The sequence below is a fragment of the Gavialis gangeticus genome, unplaced genomic scaffold, assembly GCF_001723915.1.
Source record: "Gavialis gangeticus isolate Ggan-Ray unplaced genomic scaffold, GavGan_comp1, whole genome shotgun sequence".
Classification (NCBI taxonomy): Eukaryota; Metazoa; Chordata; order Crocodylia; family Gavialidae; genus Gavialis; species Gavialis gangeticus.
In genome coordinates this window covers 20,675,027-20,689,410 of record NW_017729026.1, presented here as the reverse complement: position 1 = coordinate 20,689,410, position 14,384 = coordinate 20,675,027, and positions in this window count along the sequence as shown.

Here is a 14,384-nt window from a genome sequence, read left to right as displayed (position 1 = left end):
TGATGGGGGCACTCTCCTGGGCTGGGTTCTTTCACTCCCAGAATCACTTGCAGCTCCCAGAGGGCTCAACCTCCATGTCAACCTCGTCAGGAGTTGAGAGGTGGAGGAGGGCTGTCAGACCCCCCCCTCCCCACCTCCCCTATCCCCAGGCTACAGGGTCTGGGGGGATGCTGAGGAGGGTCCTGTTCACTAACCTCAGGTCCCCTCAAAGTAGTGGGGAGGTCTTGAGGGGATGATGAGACCATCTTGGAAAACCTCTTCTGTGGCTGGGACTTTCCCTTCTCAGCAAAAGGAGCCAAAACCTCCCCTGTGAGAGAAGGAAAAAGAGGGTCTGGGTCCAACTCCATAGAGCTGGCTGACTCCAATGAAACAGGAAGTGGCTGGGAAGAAGGCCTGTCCTTACCACCTGATGGGGCTTCTGCATCAAAAGCGAGCAAGCCACCATTGGGCGCAGCCTCAGATGGCTCCACCCTGGCTGGCATCTTCTTCAGGTACTGGGTAGTCAGATGGGACCTGCTGCCACAGCAAAAGCATGAGGTGTCCCCAGTAGTGAGGTAGACCTCATAATGCTGCCTGTCAATCATGAAGGACATGGAGTGGGGCAAACCCCAACCCTCCCTGTCAAAAAGCATGAACACCTCCCTTTTAAAGGACAGAACATGTTGGAGTTCAGGAACCTTGCTGCCAAGCAGCAGTCTATAGATGAGGCCCATTACCATGCCATTAGGACTCAGGTGGTTGGTGATCTCATCATCCAAGAGAAATGACGGGACATTAGAGGCTACCACCCTCATGGCCAGTGTGTTCCAAGGCAAAAAAAAACACCTCCAACAGACACATCTGTTACCAAGACATCATGTGCCAAAGCAGAGGAGCTGAGGAAAATGATGGGGACTGAACTCACCCAGGTAGCATAAAGCACATTTTTGCAACCTACTATCCACAGCACTGGTGCACTTCTCCACTCCCAAGGAGGGAGGTGCATGAAGCCAGAGACCAAAACTCCAGTCCAAGGGGCAGAAGCCCCAGCAGTGAGCCACTGGGAGCTACTTTTAGCCATGCCAGCGAAAAATGGTCTAACCCTGCAAGGAACCAGAGGAGGGGGGGGATGGGCAGCCCTCTAGCAGGGAACAAAGCAGCTGGAAAAAACAGCAAACAAGCAACAGAGGGAAGTATAAAGGTAATCAATATAACAGGAAAGAGAAGGGAAAAGAAAGCAATAGAGCCGCTGGGGGGGGGACAAAAAACCAGAGGGTGGGGAGTGAGAGGGAGAGGGCAGTTTACTGCAAGAGAAAGGGCTTTGAAAAGGTGAAAAAAGGCAAGAAAAATTAATTAAAAGTGGAGGACTATGGTTAGAGAGTGGTCAGACTGCCTGGGGGAGGAGAAAAACAAGAAGATAAGAAGAAAGGCTCACAGAACAGGCACAAGCTCCCAGAGCTCAGAGGGAATATAGCTGTCAGTGGCCATTAAGACAGACAGACCTAGCCTCTGTAAACTTCAAAAAGGAGGAAATTGATTTAATAAACTTACCTTTCTAGAAAGCAGATTAATTCCTCAAAGGTGGTATTGCACTAGCCCTCAGTAATAGAAAGAATGCCTCACGGGCTCTGCTAATGTTGAAGTGATGGTGTAGCTGTGATGATCCAGGAATTATGCAAGAGGCAAGGATTTTTGTGGGTAATAGTTTTTATTGGACCAACTGCATAGTTGGGATAAAGTTAGGCTAAATATCCAATATATCAGGACCTCATGAAGAATGCCTTGCATTCAAAAGCTTGTCTAACTTTATCTCAGCCATGCAGCTGGTCCAATAAGAGCTATCACACACAAAATCCTTGCCTCACAGGCTGTAGAACCATTAGCTTGTAAGGTCTTCGGTGGGAATATAGCTCAGTTCAGCAGAGAATAAAGTCATTTCCATATAGATATTTAGTAGATCCTATAGAGGACAAGGGTCTAATTCCAGCTCCCATATCACACACTCACTAACCCCTTATTTGGACTACGTAGCAAACTCAGCAGAAAGACTGCTTTGTTCACAAGCCATGGAGACTTGCTGCAGGAGGAAGTTCTACCCATGCTGGCAATATCTGGTGAAGGAAGCTGTTGCTGCCCTGGAGGTAAAACATGGGGGTGTTCTTTCCCCAGGACCACACAAACTCTGTAGGCATCACATGGTTTTTATATTTAAACTGGAGTTTTACAGTTGCATGGTAAATTACCAGAAATTTGCAAATTGCCTCATTAAATAATTTTTATTTCTGTGTCACACATGGAGTGGCTCGAAAGGGAGTGGGATGCACCTTGACCACAACTCTCTCTGCTTCTACTTCACTCAGTCATCTCCAACCAATATTTTCTATCCATAATCCCACATTGACAATTTCCTGGTTATACCCTGATGCTGACAGAAGAGAGTCCAGCAAGCAGGGAGGGAGCAAGAGACAGAGACTGCAGCAGGATGCAGAGCTTATTTGTGACTGGAAACTAGGAGAGCAGACAGAAGTGCAGCTCCCCACTGTAGCTGAGCATGCTTTGCAGAAAGTGTTTTGGGTTACAATGATCTCCTGGAACAAACAGAAGTTCACCATTGGGTCCAGAGGGGAGGGGAATCTAGATGCTGGCTGGGAGCCAGCAGTTGGTTTCCTCTAGTGGTGGCCCCTCCTGTCTCCCAGCCTGACCCTGTTTCAGGATGGGGAGGAAGGGGGAGCTAATTTTAGGGGTTCCCCAGCCACTTGGGGGTGTCCAATACACTCACCCCACCCTCCAGCAAAGACTATAAACCCCACCCCCAGACCAAACTCCTCCTGCTCTCTTGTCCCCCTCTCATTCTGAAACAGCGAAGGGCTGTCCCCAAGCTCCCTCTAAAGCCTTTTTTCCCTTTTTTTTTTTTTTTTTTTTTTTAAATACCATCCAAAATGAGGCTACATATTGGTAGTTTAGGCCTAATGTATGTGAGCTTTGTGGGGTGGAAGGAGTCACTGCCATTGAGAAAGAGGATTTATGACCAGAATGTAGGTGAGGTGCTAATTGACATCATTTAACTGTTTATTTCCTCCCTTATTAGAGCCTGCTTACTGGGCTATTCATTCATGCAAACAAGTGAAAGTTAACAAAGTGTTAATAATTGGTTTACACAGAGGACTTAATTAGAAGTCACTAATTTCTGTTTGCAATTATCCCTGAATACATCCTAACTACCTTTTCTGCCACAACAAATCAATACTTGCAGCACCTATCACAGTTCTCAGTCTTCAGGCATTGCTGCTTGAGGCACTGACATTTTATCAGTATGTACGTGGAAAAAAGAGCTTTCTGAGAACAGAGAAAGAGTGCGAATGGTCAGACAGAAGCTCTGGTAGTGCTGAGAGGCATACCTTTAAAGACAGGAATCATACCCAGCTCTGCTTTATTCTATAACTCCTTGCAAAAACAGGAGAATACTAAGCTGGTTAACCAAGGCTTCCCAAAGATAGCACAGAGATCCCATTTCCATCCTTGGGAACCATGGTCGATTTTGGCTATATCACAAGGACAGAAATTAGCCCATGGAAAGAAAATGTGTTACGTGTAAATCAATGCATCTTGTAAGCATTCTATTTTAACTGGTATTTCAACATCACTTCTCAGTTCAGTATCATAAATAATAGGGGTGACAGGAGCAACAGTCCCAGGCAACATTTTGGGGGAGGCAGTGCAAAAGTAGCAGCTGCTACAGCTACTGCCTGGCCATGCCACCGCTGCTGGCAGCTACTACACAGGGTACAGAGCTGGCCTATCTCAATTATTCTGCAGTTCTTTGAATCAGTGACCCTCACTAGTTCTCTCTTATTTATACTCTCTCTCTATTAGGATTCAATTACCCTATGATACTGAAATCCCGCTCCCTGTATTCATTTCAGTTTCCTGTTATGCCTTTATTATGCTTTTGGTATTTTATTCATGCAGCTGGAAAAGGAATTCCCTTGAGCAGCATTCTTTGACCTAATTTTCAGAAATGTTGTGCACGCACACACACACACACACACTTTGACACCTCCAAATAGCAAGTTATTTACCTCATTTTCTGTCCCTAGTTATGTTTCCTAAGAATGTTTCTTTCTCCTCTTCTAACATATTTTTTCCTGGGCCTTATTTTTTCCTGGCTGGTTATTTTCTCTGTTTGCATGTACCTTGTTAATTTAGGTTCACTTTTTCTTTTGATGGATTCTGTAAAAACAATATTCATTTATATTTTTGCCATCCTGTTTCAGCTTTGTTCTTACAGCACTTTCTGTTATATCCTACTGAACAATGACTCCTGATCTGATATCATTTATCCCAGCTAGAAGAAATCCACCTGCTGCAAGAGTAATCTATTGGTGAATGTGTTGTATAGGTCCCCATCAGTGCTGCTCTGCAGAGGATATATCAATTGGGCACTCTTCCTTTTATATAAACACAAGACTTGGGCTTTTAGCTCAAACTGTAACAGTTTACACTTTTAGCCCTGGAGAGCCCTAGTTTAATCCTCAGTAAAGCCAGGAGCAAAACGGAGGACACTGGTAGTTAGGGTAGTCACACAGAATTAAAAAAAAAACAAGGTCACTTTGAATCAGAGGAGCAGAGGTTTTAGTCTTGGTCTCCCATATGCTGACTGAGACCCAATCCCCAAAGAAGAAGACCTGAAGAAGAGTGCACTGCACTGAAAAGCTTTTCTAAGTCTCTTCCCAACCGTGCAATTGATCCAGTAAGCCACTAAAATCCCTGATCCCCAAACCATTTCTTATTCTAGGTAGATCTGTTTCTCTCTTTAGTAGAAATTCTATTCTGTCTAGAATACGTCAATCTGTCTGCCTGCCTGTCTCCCTCCTTCTCACTCTCATTTTGTCCAGAAATTCCATTCTGGCCCTCAGAAACTTCTCCAGATGCCAGTTTCTTTAAAATTGGTGTGTGATTTTAGCTCTTTGGGTTCCTGGTTAAATCCCCACTGTGCTGGCAAAGAGAAGTTATCATCTACAAGTGAACCAAAATCCCATGAAAGAAAAGTCATTCCTATCTAAACATGCACCGGTTCCTGACTTCCTCCTGTTTACCTGACATCTAATATTAAGCCTCAGGCCTCAACTTACACCTAAAATGCAGGTTCCAAGTCCTGTTGTTTTCCTTACCTGCAAAGCAAGCACCCCAAAGCAAAATCTATTGATACATTCATTTTACTTCTAAGTTATACTATTCAGACTATCATCATTTAAAGCTGTCACAAACTACAAACATTGAAAAACTGACATAAATGTTCCAATTAAAATCAAAGAATCCATGAAAAAAAAGGCTTTGATGAACTTTCACTTTATAAACTCTGAGGCTAATAGATACTGTCAATGCTTTCCTCAAAAGACTTCTTAGAATGAAAGCTCAAATTATATTGCAAGGCACAATTGTAGCTTATAGTGGCAGGTCTACTATCCATCACTTCAGCATATAATATTGTAAACTCAGAAATGCGCATCCAGCCTCTCATACTCTCACAAAATATGTCCAACATTTCTCATCTGTCTCAGACTTTGAAGGACAAATGCAACAAATGTACCTTGGCCAAAGCAGCTGAGATGTTGGGTACAATTACTAGAATCAAAATGTTCAGCTTCATGCTTTCAAAGATGTTTTTCTGTGTGTACATTTTCTGTCTCCTGCAGATACCACACCTAAGCTTCATGAATTAGAGGGAGGAAAGGCATATTCCACTTTGATATTCAGATTCTTGTGGTTCGTTTAATAATGTCTGAAGGGGAAGGAAGGAAAGGGGTGAAACATCTCATTTTCATAGACCTTCTGAATGCCTAGATGGAAATACATGCTGAACAAACCAATGAACAACTGCTGTTCTATTTAAGTAGGAAGAGTATATTTTTTCATACTTTGAGGATCATTTAAATTAAGCAGGCAGGTTGTTAATGTTTACAAAGTTTGATATTCTTTAAAAATATGCACAGAATAATGGAAGGAAAGCAACCTCTAATTTTGCCCTATTGCTAGTAGAACTGATTTTCATTTAGATGCAAATACTCATGCCAGTTAAATTCAACTTTTTTTTAATTAGTTTCTAAGACCAATTACAGTGGTTACTGTAATCGTTCTTCTCCCCATACCAAAGCCTTAATAATTGTTAATATCAGTGTGTGTAAATACTAATTAAATCTGGTCTAATTTTACTCCTCTGAACTAGTATTTAGATTTTAAGGGGAAAAATGGCTTTTTAAATTTACATTGACAGTGTATGTCCTATGTGATTTCCACAGCCTGTTCCAGTTAGCAATAAATGAAGATAAATACTGAGCAAAATCTGTCTAGGACTCCAACAGAACAAGCAGCCCTGCTTACAAGGTGTTGCCAATACTTTGCATCTTATTGTTTTTATTTGTTTGATCATTAAAAATAATTTTCCAGCCCATTTGGCCCATTGCTTATAATCACAAAGGCATCTATCAAAGAATAATGACCAGTAAGTGGTAAATGTTATCTCAACAATTTACATCAATGGTAACTGATGGTGATAGTAATGACAAAGGAGATGACAAAGAATAATATGTTTAGAGTGGCACTAAGGAAAGTATAAAAAAGTCCTCCCTACATTTTATGTATTTTAACTGACCCAAGCATGCATCCCTCCTTTAAATCATTAATTCAAATTGTTTTATTTTGACATCTTTTAGATAATTTGGCTGACTAGTTCAGTAAGGATGACCGACTGCAATTAATATACTGGTAGGTTAAATTGGAGGTGAAAGAGAAAGAAGTGGGGGAAAATGAAGTAAATTAAAAAATTAGGTCCAGGATTACAAATAAATAAATGGGTAGGACACATGTAGGCTTAGCTAAGACTCAATATTTGAAAAAAAGTTGAAAATAGGGTTTCCTTTACTATTTTATGAGTCTGGAATTGGTTGGCTTTAATCATATAGCATCCTCTAGTGCCATAAGTGACTTCATCAGTGTACCTCAATCCTGACCTTCAAACTTCACCCTGCACTGGAGAGTGCCAGGAGACGCTTACAGACTGCAAGCTCATTCGGCTATAGGATAAGCTACTGTCTCCAAAGAGGGCAGCATTGGGAATAGGTGGGTAGCAGTAAAGTGGAGAGATGAAATCAGGAGGCTCATTTCATGCTAGATCCCTTGCAGTTATCTGACAGAAAGCATTTTTTGCTAGCTTAGGTCAGGACCTATTTCAAACTCAGGTCACACATCAGGGTTACAGCTATGCGAGCTAGCTCAGAGTAAAATAACTCCATTCAGTGCGCTCTAAGTAACACCAAAAGCATGGGCAGAGGAGATAGCTAATGAAAACATACATCCCATTGCCTTGTCTGCTTCTGTAAATTTACAGTGGGAAATAAAAAACAGAGGTAGAAGTTTCTGTTGCAGGCCAAAAGGGAGAATTTCTAAAACTTATCTAACTATCCAACAAATATGTTTGTTTTCATGTAAACACTCTATGTTCTGTGCCCCATGTTATCTGGTGTTAGTAATGCAGCTAGCCTTTCACTTTTACTAGTGAAAATCAAAAGTCAGTCCATTGACATCACCTAAGCATAGCAGTGAAAAGTTACTATAATTGGAAATGGGATCACTAAACAATAATACCTTTCTTCAGCAGTTATCTTTCATTGTTTCATAAGTCTACAACCTAGAGCTAAAATGTTGGTGAAGATGAATACTTCTGACACATAGTGACCCTGAAGTTGGCAGAGAGAGAACTCATTTCTTCCCCATCTAGAATATGGGCCAGACTCTCCATTCTGATAAATTCTGCTTTGTGCCCCACTCCTGGCAAAATGGCACAAGGAAATTAGCAATCCCTTGGAGTTCTCCTTGTGGAAAGGGATTTCCTAAGTGGTCTACAGTAGGCTCAAATGTAGAAAGAAGGGCTTACAAAAAGAACTGTAGCTAGATTTTCTCAATGCTGCAACTTTCACTGACATTTGAAGGAGCCCTCGGGCAGAAAAGCATAACTTACACCACTTTTGAAGCTGTTCGACTTTATTCTCAGTGCCAAACCAGGCTTCAGAGGGTGAGTCTACATGTGCCTCTTTTAGTGGGCTTAGCCTAAAATCACCATTTTTAAGGAGCATTAAGTGTTCGTGTCTACATGTCTGCACCCTTAATGCACCTTAAAAATGGTGATTTAAGGCTATGTGAGGCAATGTGCATAAAGCAGGTATCAAATTTAGGTAAGAATAGCTAAGTCATATTAGCGCATGTGTAGATGTGCTAATGTGCATTAACACGTCTGACAACTTTCTTGGAGGAAAGGGGCATCAGTAGCTATTGAGCACAGGATACAGACTCTAAATGAGAACTTCCTGGACCTTAAATTCTGGAGACTGCAAGTGAGAAAGGAGCAGTGGAAAAAACCCTGGTCATATCCAGTCCACTCTATCTTTCACCAGGCACTCTCTGCCACTGTGACACCTAAGATAGTGAGCTAGATGGATGTATAGTCCAATCCAGTAAATGGCAAGTCTTATGTTCTGATGTTCTAGATCCCAAAATCCTGTGTACTTCCTTCTCCTCTGCCCCTTCTTGGCTCATATTCCTTTCCCAAACATTGTCCCTCTACATCCAATTTCCTATATTTCCCTCCTTCAACAAAAAATGAAAGGCTGTTCCTGATCCAACTCTCAACCCCTTTTTTTAAATCTCCTATTTTCAGAAACTGTCAATAGTGAGTATACTTATACTCAGCTTGCCCTTCCCCCAGGTCCTCCTGGTCTTATCATATGTGTGTCCATACACAGAACATCAAGGCTAATCCTCCAGTCTTCAGACATGCTCTTTCCCTTTGCTTTATCCTTTTGCCCTAGCATATGCACTATTCCATTCCGCCATGGCATGTGCCATGTGTGTCACACTGGCTTCTTCTCACATCCTGGAACTACATATAATTTGATATTTTTTACATTCTGGTGGCTTATTAACATGTACAGTAGATTTCCAAAATTCCCCCTGTAGTTCTGCAGGCATGCTTCTCAGGGTTGAAGCCCCATGTTTTTTCCATGAGCATCACAGCAGAGAGCATTTTGAGAATACCGCAGCCTGAAATACTTTTGCTTGAACACGAGGCCACAACATTTCAACAGTCATATTATTCTATAACTTAGGAATGCTTCAGCAGTTAAAAAGAATAGCATCAGAGATAATAGGGAGTATGCCTATAGTTAATCTTAGCCATGTCTTGTCCTTTATTCCTGAATTAAAACCAGGGCTGTGCACTGGCTTCCTTTTATGTAGCAGAGAGCACTCCAGTCAGCCTGCCACACATCTCTCAGTGTGAACATACACAGACTGCATATGAAATAAAGCTTTAAATAAGGAAAAGATCTACAGCCTGTCTCATGGCACCTCTTATGGCCTCCTCTCTTTTCCTCCCCCCTTTTCACCATCATCCTCACTCACTGAAGATGAAGGTTAATATTAAACATTGCATTAATGGTTGTCAAATCAATCATGATCTTCCCTGGGTTATGCTAGTCAGAAGCAACACACTTTATAAGAAATCAGAGGAGGGTTTATGCCAGAAGTGGATGAGATAATGTAAAATCACTTATACAGGCACTCTGGAGATGGAACCCCATTTAATATTTAATACAGTCATTAACCTGAGAGCGGGAGGAAGAGGGTAATGGATGGCCTATTGCCTTTGCCTACAGGACAAGGTTCTGAAGTGAACCAACTCCCCCAGGGCAAGTATCACAGATGCCTAAAATCTATAAAGGGGGTCACAGATGAAAGGAGTTTGAACAGTCTCAAAATTCCCATATGAGTTATGTCAAAATTGCAGACGGGTGTGGAATCAAAGGCAGCAGGATTCCCTACATTGTACACAGTCATAAGCCATAGCAATCCAAATGCTCAATTAAGTTTATTATGGCAACAAACATACTGTAGTGGTGGAATAACCAACACATCTGGAAAAGCTGCAGCAAATAATCAATTATTGAAGAAAGCTATGTACCAGAAACATTACTCTCGCCTTCTCTTCTTTTTATTTTTTCTTCTTCTGCCTGGATGACCAGCTGTTAGGATTACTCTTGAGAGCCAGAAATCCATGAACTACATTTAACCAAAAGAAATTTCAGCTTGCTTTTGAAAAATAAAATTCAGTTTACAGGCAACCTTCTTAAAACTTTATATATTTGTACACTAGAGTTTGTACATTATGTATTTACTAGTTATGCATCATGTAACTAAGTTTATCTGGAAATCACTGTACCAATATAGTGTGCCAGATCCACTGCTGGTGGCAAATGGGTACTTTGCACCTTCCTTCCCCAATATTTATGTGACCTGAATACCTAATTCATTTATCCTAACGTAAATTTTTTTTAAATCATCTAAGTAGTACTGTTGGCATGGAAGTAAAGGTAGTATTTCTGTTTCCTTGGATGCATCACTGTGTGCACTGATAACTATATATGTGGTTAACTGAGAAGAAGTCCAGGGAAAAATTAACAAGAAAAATACAACAAAATAGAAAAGGAGGAGTGCCCTCCCATGTTCTAGCCTCAGTAGCTTCAGGGTTTGGGTCACTTGCCTGGGAAGCCACAGACCCTAGACCTAGGACATATGTCCAGATGTGATTAACTACCATTCCACTGCTCAGGCATTACAGTCCCCTGCACCTTGTATTTAACAGTCACTGGAAAAACTGGATGACAAAGAGTATACTGGGGAAGTCTCTGCCTTACCAGGAAGAGAGTTCCAGGCTAAGATCCAGATCCACCCCCTAGCCAACAGCCATCTCATTCAGCCGCAAATCCTCTAGTTTGCACCCTTCCTCTTGGCCCCACAAACCTCCCTCTTTTGGCTGCCTAGAGGCTACACTTCAAAACAAGCGCACTAAAAAAGGGTCTGAGTAATGCTTCAGCTATGGCTGGCATACTGTTGGGAAATCAAGGAGATGCAGTATCAAATGTTTTCTCAGTGGGCACATCTACACATTCATTAATGCGCATTAAATGTAGTACTTGCAAAAGAAAGTACTAAGATCATTAGCATGATTGGAGGTTTTTTTTGATGGTTAATGTACAGTAGACTAATACTACTGGGCATTTGCCTAATAAGAATGGTTTTTTGCCGTGACACTGTAATGTGTGGTCAGTCAGTCTACTGTGCATTAAGCATCTTATGTAGACATGCCCAGTGAGAAGGGGTCTAGAACCTATATCCCCAGATAAGTTCCCTAACCACTCCATTAATAGGATCTAAAATATACAAGTGCCGTCCTCCATGTAGCATCTGCTAATCATAGTTTTAGTCACCTACATTTTCAAGCCTCGAACACTGGTAGGCATCCAAAAAGGGTGAACGCACATAGCTAAATATGTCCCAGAAAGCATGTGGTCCATTGCACAAGTTCAGCCTGCACACGCTATGCATGTGCCACGTACAGCCAGGAAACAGAATTTTTATCTGGGTGTAAGTGCCAAAAACTTCTTTTATGGATAATTAAAAAACTGGTACCTGGACAACCAAAGAGAAATAGAATTTCACCACAAGTGACTTTTCCAAAATTACACAAAATGCCTCTGGTAGAAAGAAAAGAAAGCCATGTTTCTCAAAATTCTGTCTTGTCCCCTAACAGCTAGACTCTTTTTACCTCTTTCACTGATCAAGAATCAGTGAGGGGCTTAGAGACAGACAAGTGGTGTTTCCACTGCCTCCACCCCTCAAAATGAATTCAACAGAGACAAAAGAAGGGAAAGCATGGTCAGTCAGCCACATTTTTCATAGACCAGCATTGCCAATTGTGGTACTGAGATGGCTGCTTGTGAGAGCACCAACTAAGAAGGGGATGGTACGTTTTTTCCATCCTAGAAACCTCCTGATGGTGAACATCTTAGTGCCAGGGCTCTGCACCAGGAAGCTGGCATAGACCCAGAATGCATCTGGCCTTTTGAATAAGAGACAAACAACATTTTTAATTTTTCCACAAAAAGAAGAGACAAGTCTTTTGTGAAAAAGGTCAGTTCTACAATAAATTTTTACTGCAGATAGTATTAGTGTGCCCTGTAAGAATAGGCTATATACAGAAACAATCTAAGTACCAGCTGATAATGCATGAAAAGCTAGTGATAAATATTAGGTTTTAGTTTATCTTTCTCTGGAAAAGCTGCAATGAGAGATGAATACCTGTTAACTGTCCTATTATTATTAATTAGGGTCCAGTATAGCCCACTCCAGCAAGGCCCTGTTTGTGCTGGACACTGCATATGTGAGACATTTCCTTCCCTGCAGAATTTGCAGGACTCAACAGGACAAAATAATACAGGATATCGAAAACAAGGCCATGTAAAAGCACATGTTGTGGGATGATGATAAGAAATGACGTACTGTGTTTTTTAATGAACGATTCGTTTAGGATGTTTGAGCATCAATCTGCCTTCTAAACCTGTTTTCATGGGCAAGCTCTCATGCTGGCACCAATTAACATTTGCAGATTGCCTTTGTTGTGGGAAACTGGACTCTTAAATATGCACATCTTTGCAGGCAGGCATTCATCCATGGATCAAGTCTCAGACCCAGCCAAGCTCCACCCATACAAGGAGGGGAACCAGGAGGAAAGGGTGGCTTTTCAGGTCTGAAAGGTCCATACATTTATATTGGTATAATTTATAAGAGTCACAGGGATCTGGCAGGCAGACATGCAAGTATTCTGGGGTATTTGCATATAGTAACTATTGTAGTACATAGTCATAAGATACCAGAGAACCAGATAATAACATGTGCCTTGGTATAGGCTATGGACAGACACCTAGACCAATGTAACTTATACCAGTGAAGTTTTGTCCTTGATTCTTTCCATACTAATTCTACCCTGAATTGAATTAAGTTTTCCCAATGTAAGAGTTTACATAATTTGTTTGCTTCTTTTCCACAAGGGCATAAGGGCTGATCAAACTGGTATAAATGTGATGCCTGTCCAAGGTCAAAGCACTTTTTTGCTTCCCCAGTCCTGAGACTTAGTTCAACTATGATGTAATGCTCACCAGCCATGATATTGGCAGTAACTGTCTCCTACAGACTAGGAGGGTAGTCAAACACGGGAACAGATTACCCAGAGGGGTGGTAGAAGCCCCATCCTTGGAGGTTTTCAAGACCTAGCTAGACAAAGTTGGAGATGGTCCTGCTTTGAGCAGGGAATTGGACTAGATGACTTCCTGAGGTCCTTTCCAAGCCTATATTTCTATTATTCTGTTGCAGTGCCAGAGATCACTGGGGCACAAGACTGGATCACCACTGCCGCTGACAGTTAAGACCTTCACAGCCTTCATGGATATGCAACAAGTATAATTTCTAGTTAGCAATCATCAGCTGCAATGCTTCTCCCCTGCAATAATAATTTTAATGAGTGCAAATGACATGAATGTCAGTTGTATGCCACATTTGGAAAAGAGCACCCTCAAAAGCATGGTGCCTCCTATAACCATGCCAGGGAACTGCTTCAGTCCAAATTCAGTCTGATCCACTTCCTAATGGGTTTCCATTTACTGTTCATTAGGAACGAGAACAATCCCTCATCTATAAAACTTACTACAGCGCCTTGGCTGTTTCTAGTGTCTTTGTCTCTGCTACATCCACCTTTTGCCAAATTTGTGATATCTGGAATGCTCACAACCATTGCATGATCCGAGGACAACAGGGCAGACCCTACAATGAGAGACTGCGGGACCTGAACCTGTTCAGCCTTCACAAGAGAAGGCTGAGGGGGAACCTGGTGACTGTCTATAAACTTACTAGGAGGGACCTGAAGGGTTTGGGAGAGACCTTGTTTCCCCTAGCCCCCCCTGGCATAACAAGGAATAACGGCCATAAGTTGTTGGAGAGTAGGTTTAGATTAGACATCCTTAAGGACTGCTTCACAGTCAGGGCAGCTAGGATCTGGAACCAACTTCCAAGGGAAGTGGTGCTGGCTCCTACCCTGGGGGTCTTTAAGAAGAGGCTTGATGCCTACCTAGCTGCAGTCATTTGAGCCCAGTTTTTTCTCCTGCTCAGGCCAGGGGTCGGACTTGAAGATCTACAAGGTCCCTTCCAACTCTACTTCTATGATCCTATGATCTCTGAGCTAGCAGTCAAGGACTTGAATGAGTTCATTTTTTAGATGCTTTTCTGTTGTGATGTTATACTTGAGAGTCACCTATTAGAGTTTAAGATTCTGCCTGTCTTCCTAATAATTGGCATTTTTCTCCCTACACTTTCAGCTATTGTGCCTTACTGAACTATGCTATTTACCATACCAGGCATTAAGAGGAGAGTGTTGAGACATAGCAATAAAAACTATAAATAATTTGGTAACATTAAGAGATTGTTGTTGAACTCAGACATTTTTATAATGGTTTAGTGAA